The sequence below is a fragment of the Schistocerca gregaria genome, chromosome X (assembly GCF_023897955.1).
Source record: "Schistocerca gregaria isolate iqSchGreg1 chromosome X, iqSchGreg1.2, whole genome shotgun sequence".
Taxonomy (NCBI): Eukaryota; Metazoa; Arthropoda; class Insecta; order Orthoptera; family Acrididae; genus Schistocerca; species Schistocerca gregaria.
The window spans coordinates 590,975,929-590,984,209 of NC_064931.1; positions in this window are offsets into that span (position 1 = coordinate 590,975,929).

Consider the following 8,281-nt stretch of genomic DNA (forward strand, 5'->3'; position numbering starts at 1 on the left):
ATGCTAGTTCAGTACTTAACACTGCCATCTCGTGCGCTAAGAAAGGTGGGAAAGGTGGACAGAGGAGGAAATGTGATGGATCTATCGAACAAACTCTGCAGTATTGCTGATCATGTGCTAGATAGGCTTATGTGTAGGTAGATGGTAATGGCTGTGAAGGATCCACCATCACTGAATAACAATATTAGAAAATTTTCACGAAATCAGAAGTCGTAATGCAGATAAAAAAAACGAAGCCGAATACTCGCTAACCATTATAAGCTAAAAAAAATCGAAACAGTTGTAAGGACAGCTGTTAGTCAAGCGTCCAACGAAATCGCAAGTATTATCTCCTCTGCCAAAAAGGTTTATTTCCTACGTAAAATCAAGCAATGAATCAGAGTCGTCTGTCTAGAATGCGCTCATTAAACATAATGGTGTCGATACCAAAGTTGATAAAATGGAGGTTCAAATACCCATTTCCGTCTTCTGAAATTGCTTTACCATTGAAGAATACAAATCTATTCTACTTTCGAGCGTCAGATAAGCAAAGCACTAAACACAAACACCCAAGGCAGAAGTCGTGGTGTTACTTGTGTCAGAGGGGCACATTTTTTTAAAGGTTATAGACAGGCAGACTTGAAAGAAATAAGAACAGAGCAGGTCTCCTATGTATCAATTGTTTTCCGGAAAACTCAAATTTGTGTGTTGCAACAAAAAATCAATAGGCTGAGAAACAAGGAAAATGATCTTTTGGTATATTTGGAAGATTTGGAGAATTCTCAAGAGATTTGCTCTGTATTGTCTGAACACCACGTAAGCACACAGGTAGATAAGATAAATGTGAGTTGTTATTAAGTAGCATAATTTTCATGTACAAAAAAATTTAAAAAGTAGGAATTTCAGCGTTTGTGAAAGCATCAGCACCTAGAAGCGTGTGTTTGTGTGATTTTACTGTAGAATACATCTCTTTCAGTGTAACAGTCTATAGATCTCCTTTACGAAACTTTTTGCTGTTTATGAAAACTCGGGATTCATTGTTGAGCAAACTATGAGACAAAAAGAAACAGCCAATAGTTTCATTTCAATGTAGATATCCCAAGATATTCTTACAGAAAAAAATGAGCTTGAAACTTGATTTAGCTGTCACAGTCCGATTCCCGGCTAGTGAGCAACAAGATAACATTTCCCTTGCTTTATCCTCGAGCTAGCCATGTCTCGTGTACTACCGAGAAGCCACGCTACCGGGAGGAAGGTCAAGCAATATTTTTCCCAGTATGGTCTCTATCAGGTTACCACTCGGATACTACTCTCCAATCTTTCTGCAATGGCTTCCATCCCACATCGTACACAGAAAGTACATTTAAACTGCATCTTTCCAATATGGAAGTTACCTGGTCATTCGGCACTTTGATTTCTTCCCATTATATTTTGCTTTAGCTGATCATATTTGCAATACTTTGGTTGCGCCTGCTATAATCGATCTCGATTAATCGATGTAAGCACTGTGTTAACCTCTTCGCATAGTCACAGAAGTAATTTTACATCTTTATGGAGTCAGTTTATTTTCGATCAATGGGAATCAATCGCAGTCCTTATTGTCTGAAAGGGTATTCGCCGTTGTAGTTTATGTTCTGTTTCGGGTTCTCTTGGATGCAAATGGTGGAGCTGTGTTTGGAGACAGTGAGGCGATTTCAGTTTATTTTCCGTGGCGAACATTAGTTAAACCGGTGAGTTTGTATTGGCGTCGATTGGTCACTCCACGAGCAGGAATGGGACCGTTTGGAAAGTCGTAGGTTACTCATACATAGTTGAATGGAAGCTGATTATGGCGTCACACATTAACTTTTCTCTTAGTCATGGTATAAATTCAAAGTTGTTATCCTCTCCTGCAATGTAAAATACTTTTTGGTTTTTTTCAAAAGTCCAGAAATGAGGACATGATGTTCCGATTGCTTGTCGTGAATCTGAATCTTGTGCTTGGAGACTGAAGCACTCGTGAGGGCTTCTAAAATCATTTATTTGTGTTCAGTTACAATATGATTTCTGTCTGCCTACGTTATTAACGTTATGCATCTTTATTCTTGATGTCTACATTTTTACAGCCCTCTACCTCTAGAGGGCTCCGAATTGTAGCGTGTAATAAGGTGGTATGTAACGTAACTACGTCGGTACGTGAGAGACAGTGTGCTGTATTTGAGTTTCGAATTCGAAGAGTTCGTCCACATATTGAGCATCCACTCCTTCATCATAATAGTGACAGACCACACACGAGCGCTGCGATACCTGCAAATACGACGCCTTGCGTTCAGTCATCGATCATCCACCATACACTCCCGACTGGTCCCCGTCAGATTTTCGTCCGTTTCCAAATCTTTAAGAACACCTTTGAGGACTTCACTTTGACAGCGATGAAGCGGTTGTGGCTCCATCAATAAAGTCAAACACTCTGCAGTGGTAGTATCAAAAAACTGGTTTCTAACTGAGAGAAATGTGTTCGTTGCCAGGATGACTATGTTCAGAAAATATGTGTAGACGAAGAATAAAGACGTAGAATGTTAATAATGTTTTTTTTAAATTTAAATAGCTTTAAGATGTTTCACATAAGAAATTCGGAGGCATTACTTTTCAGTACGCTTTCGTATTAAAGCATTAGATCGTGCCACGTTGCACGGCAGCCAGCTTGTGATGTGTTGTGGGTTCGTCTCACCACGCAAGTGTTTTCTGATGCACTGATACCCGTATACGTAAAAAGTTCCAGGTACGAGTCTTTAGTAATAAGTAATTCTTCTTTGTATGCTATCTGGTTTCATATACTGATAAGGTAGGTCGACGAGCGCTGTTTCATCGATTGCTATTTATCCGACACCGTACAGAGTGATCTAGCACTCTACTATGATGTTATATACAGATGGTGTTCATGAATTGCATTTTGGTTCCGATGGTTTCGTAGTCTTTCCTACTCCAACTCAACGATTACGTAACTGAAGAGACATCTTCATCGTACATATGGACGCTGTAAGGAGAAGTTAAGACTTGTTCTGTTTTGGATTACTGTTTAAGGAATTATTGTTCATGGTATAGTATTCAAGTTGTAACTATGTAATCCCATATTTTTCATACATTATGAAAGAACGCCTGTTTATGGGTGTGCTCCCCAGTTATCTGCATGTTTCTATATTCGTTTCCATACTTTATTGTTGTTGATGTGATCTTCAGCCCGAAGAACAGTTTGATGCAGCTCTCGATGCTACTCAATGTTATGAAAGCCCCTCCATTTCTGCATATCTACTAGTACCTATATCCAACTGAACCAGCTTGTTGTAGTGAGACTTTAGTCTTCCTGTACATGTAGATGTAGGCTATGCATCCTACCCCTCCTTCTAACACCCCCCCCCCCCCCCCCCACTGCCCCCTAGGTTAGGTCCCAGGTCCCAAACAGTCCTCCGTTGGCTATTCCTTGACAGCTCAGTATGTGCCCTATCAACGGACACTTCTTTTAATTAAGTTGTGCCATTAAACTCTTTTCTCGACAGTTTGATTCAATACCTTTCCATGAGTTATCCGATCTACCCCTCTACGAGTCTGGGGACACTGGAATGTTTCAGATAGGATATATAATAGTAAAACAGAGTTTTCTAAAGCAAATTTTGAGCTGCCAAATATTCGTAGTGGCAGATGCAGATTCTGATGGGTAACTTATTATTTTTGAACTGATAATTAAATTGAAGATATTCCAGAAACGAAGGAAATTATGGAGATGAGATCTCGATAAATTGAAAGATCCAGATGTTGCCGATTTATCTCTGTAGATGTCTCCCGCAAATGGAGACGAAACGTCAGTGAATAGTTTTATATAACAACCACGGTCTCTCAGCTCGGAGGTAGCATAAACTGAAAAATCGGAGGCTGTCGAGATTTTTGAAGGGAAGATTAGGCAACATTTGACTGGAACAGGGGAAAGGAATACAGTAGAAGACAAATGGGTAGCTTTGAGAGATGAAATAGTGAAGGCAGGAGAGGATCAAATAGACTAAAAGACAAGGCCCAGTAGAAGTCCATGGTTAACAGGCGAGATACTGAATTTAAATGACGAAAGGAGAAAATACAAAAATGCAGCAAATTAAACAGGTAAATGGAGATAGACACGTCTAAAAATGAGACCTATAGAAAGTGTAAAACGGCAAAGCAGGAGTGGCTGGAAGAGAAATACAAGGCTATGGGAAGAATAGGTGAAATCTACGCTAAAATTAGAGAGGCTTTTGGGGAAGAGGAAAGCAGCTGTATGAATATCAAACTCTCAGATGGCAAGAGAGTACTAAGCAAAGAGTGGAAATCTTGAGGGTCGAAGGAAGATATAGAAGAGCTATACAAGAGACATGAACTTGAAGACAGTTTATTTGTTTATTTGAATAACCCTTTGGTTTTTCTTGTTTGTTTAATTTACTCCCAGACTTCCTTCATCCTTCGAGAGTGTCGTTCCTTTTCTTCTTGGGTCTATTTCTGTCCTTTTGCAGCCCTCTTTCTTTCCTAAAGTCCTGCTGCTTTTGTTGCTTCTCTAAAAAGTATTCTGTTATCTATTATGCCCATTCTAATTCCAATGTTTAATGTATATTTGTCAATTTCAGCGAACCATGTGGGATTGAATACGTAGCTGTTTAGTAAGTTGAAGATCTTCTTGTTGAATATCTTCTTGTTCATTCGTAACATGTGTCCATAAAACTGTAGTTTTCTTTTCCTTATTATATCATTTAGCTTTTCCATTTTCGAATAGAGCTCTCTTTCTTAGAATTTTTCTTTCAGCTTTGCCCAGTTTTTTAAGATTCCCATATCTTTTTAGCTAAAGTGTTTCTGCAGCATACAGTGTTTCATCCCTTACCACTATATCATAGGGTCTTAGTTTTGTGTTCCAGGACAAAAAAATTTGTTATATATGTTTTTTGTTTTCTGGAATGCCCTTTCCATTTTATGTACTTTATTTTCTACCGGCTATCTTTTCTTTTGTATTGCTTGTTTTCCATTCTGCTATGTATTTAAAATAGCTTGTTTTAGATATTGTTTTTATGAACTTTATGGTTGTGAGGCAGCATCGAATTTTTTTTTTTCATTAAGTGTGTTTATTTCAACTGCTACTTTTAGCTCTATTTTCTCTGCTTGTTTCTGTAGTTCTGTGATTTGTTCCGTGGAACTATCCAGTGAGTCTACATCTGAGTCTACATTCATACTCCGCAAGCCACCCAACGGTGTGTGGCGGAGGGCACTTTACGTGCCACTGTCATTACCTCACTTTTCTGTTCCAGTCGCGTATGGGTCGCGGGAAGAACGACTGTCTGAAAGCCTCCGTGCGCGCATTGTGAAAATCAATGGTCCCACAACACTCCCCTGTGGCGCGCCAGAGGTTACTTTAACGTCTGTAGACGTCTCTGCATTGATAACAACATGCTGTGTTCTGTTTACTAAAAACTCTTGAATCCAGCCACACAGCTGGTCTGATATTCCGTAGGCTCTTACTGACTTTGAGTCAGTAATTAATGCCATGTCATATGAAAAAGCTAGACGATCTGTGGTGATTTTACATGAAACTTATTCGCAATTGCGCCGGCCGCTGTGGCCGAGCGGTTCTAGGCGCCTCTGTCGGGAACCGCGCTGCTACGGTCGCAGGTTCGAATCCTGCCTCGGGCATGGATGTGTGTGATGTCCTTAGGTTAGTTAGGTTTAAGTAGGCTAGGGGACTGATGACCTCAGATATTAAGTCCCATAGTGCTTAGAGCCATTTGAGCCATTCGCAGTTGCGAACGCAGACTACATTAAGCCGCATAATGGAATGACGACAATGAAAATCTGTGCCGGACCGGGACTCCAACCCAGATTTTCCGCTTTACGCGAGCAGTCGCCTTAATCGCTTCAGCTATCCGAGCGCGACTCACGGCCAGACCCAAACTTCCATATGTTGTCGTCCACAAGCTTACAACGTGCACTCGTACACATCATATAGTTCCCGTACGTGGGAGACATTTTAACTGTAGGTCGCTGGACTGGTATTGGCCCGTAAATACAATATTGCATGCCTGTGTTGGTAAGAAGTACGATGCAATGTTCAGCGTTCAGATGGAATATTGCATCGTACCCCTCACTAACACAGGTACTGCAGTATCGAACTGTGATTTTATTTGGGTTTCTTCCTAGTTGAACACCCTTAGTATTGATCGATTTCCTCAGTTCTCTCACTACATTTAATAACGCGCAGTTGAAAAGTAGAGGTGATAAACCAAGTGCTGTCTTGCTCCTGATATTATTTCATAATGTTTTGACAGTTCCTCCATAATTTTTACTTTGTATGTTGTGTTTGTTAAAGTTCCTTTAGTTACCAATATTTCCGTTGTTTTATTGTCGAGTCAGAGTTCCTTCATAATGTTGATTGTTGCATTTCTATCAGTTAAGTCATATACCTTTTTACAATATACAAAAGTCATCATATATTACAAGTTTCTCATTTTACTCGTCCATTTTTATTATGTTCTTCAGATTTATAATTTTCTCTGCACAAAACCTTCTCTTCCTAAATCCTTCTTGATATTTTGCTAGTTATAGGTAGAGTACCCTTTCAGCTGTCTCTAAAAGTGGCGTGGACAATACCTGATATGTTACTGGCAAGAGGGATATGATATTCCTCTATATTTGTTAGGATCAGTTTTTTCCTTTTTTATATAGTCGCAGTATTAATGCCAATGTCCAATCAATCTGCAAGCTGTTTGCTGTCCGATTCCCACTTGAAGACAATATTATAGAAAAGGAAGTAGATGATGATGAGATAGGATATATGACACTACCAGAAGAATTTGAAAGAGCATTGAAGTATTTAAGTCGAAAGAAAACCCCTGGTGTAGACAACATTCCCTCAGAGCTACTGAAATCCATGTGGGAGCCAGCCAGTATAGAAACATTCCACTTGGTGCGCAAGATATAGGAGACAGACGAAATATCCTCAGCATTCAGCAAGCGTGTAATAACTCCAATTACAAAAAAGGTAGATGGTGACAGGTGTAAATCTACAGAAATATCAGTTTAATTACTTATGCTTGCAAAATACTGACACGAATTATTTGCAGAAGAGAAGGAAAACTGATACATGTCTACCTTGGGTAAAATCAGTTTTGTTTTCACAAAACTGTAGGAATACATAAGCCTTAAGGCAAATTATCCCCAAGACGTATCTTATAAGACAGATTAAAGAAAGGCAAACATACGTTTATTGCATATGTAAATTTAGAGAAAGCTTTTAATAATGCTTAATGGACCAGGCTCTTCGAAATTCTAAAGGTATCGGTGATAAAATAGAGGGAGCGAAATGTTACATAGAACTTGTACAGAAATCAGACAGCAGTTATAAGAGTCTAGGAGCATGAAAAGGAGCAGTGGTTGAGAAGGGAGCGAGACAGATCCCCGATGTTACTTAATCTATACACAGTGCAAGAAGTAAAGAAAACAAAGGAGAAATTTGGAAAGGGCATTAAAATTCAAGGAGAAAAAACAAAAGCTTTGAGATTTGCCGATGCCATTGTAATTTTTCCAGAGATGGCAAACGATTTGGGAAAGCAGTTCAAAAGAATAGAGCTGAAAAGGTCTCTGGAAACATATAGTTTCATTTTGTTAAGGCCTGGATTTCAAGCAGGATTCCCTGTTTCGTTCTATGATGAGGTGCTATTGCAATACTGTTGGAGAGCCTATGCAAAGCTGTTCGAGTTTAGGGGAATACCAAATGGGCTGAGGCGTGCATAGGAATTTAAATTGAGGAGGAAGGTGTGCTAGGGTGGACTGTGCAGTTGTGCAAAGCCACTATGCCACCGTGGTGTAGTGGTTAGCTCATCTTTCCAGAGAACAGTAGACCCTAGTTCGAATCCTGGCCTAGGTAAAAATTTTCGTTCATCACTTCAGTTTGCATATATACATTTTGAAAAGAGGTTATGACATGGACACCACGAAAAGTAAAAAAGCGTAATGAATGTAGCTAATTAAACCAGTCGACGATGAGGTAATAAGACTGGGAAATAAGATATTAAAATTAGTAGAGTAATACAGTTATTTCGGTAGAAAAATAACTGATGATGGCTTATGGAGACTGGGAGTAGCAAGAAAGGCATTTTTAATATCTAATAAAAATTTAGCTGTTGGAAGTATTTGCTGAAGATATTTGTCTGGAAGTGTAATGTTGTACTGAAGTAGAACTTGAACGATGAACAGATCATTCAAGAAGATATAGAAGGTTTTAAAAATGTGGTGCTACAGAAGACTGCTGAAGATT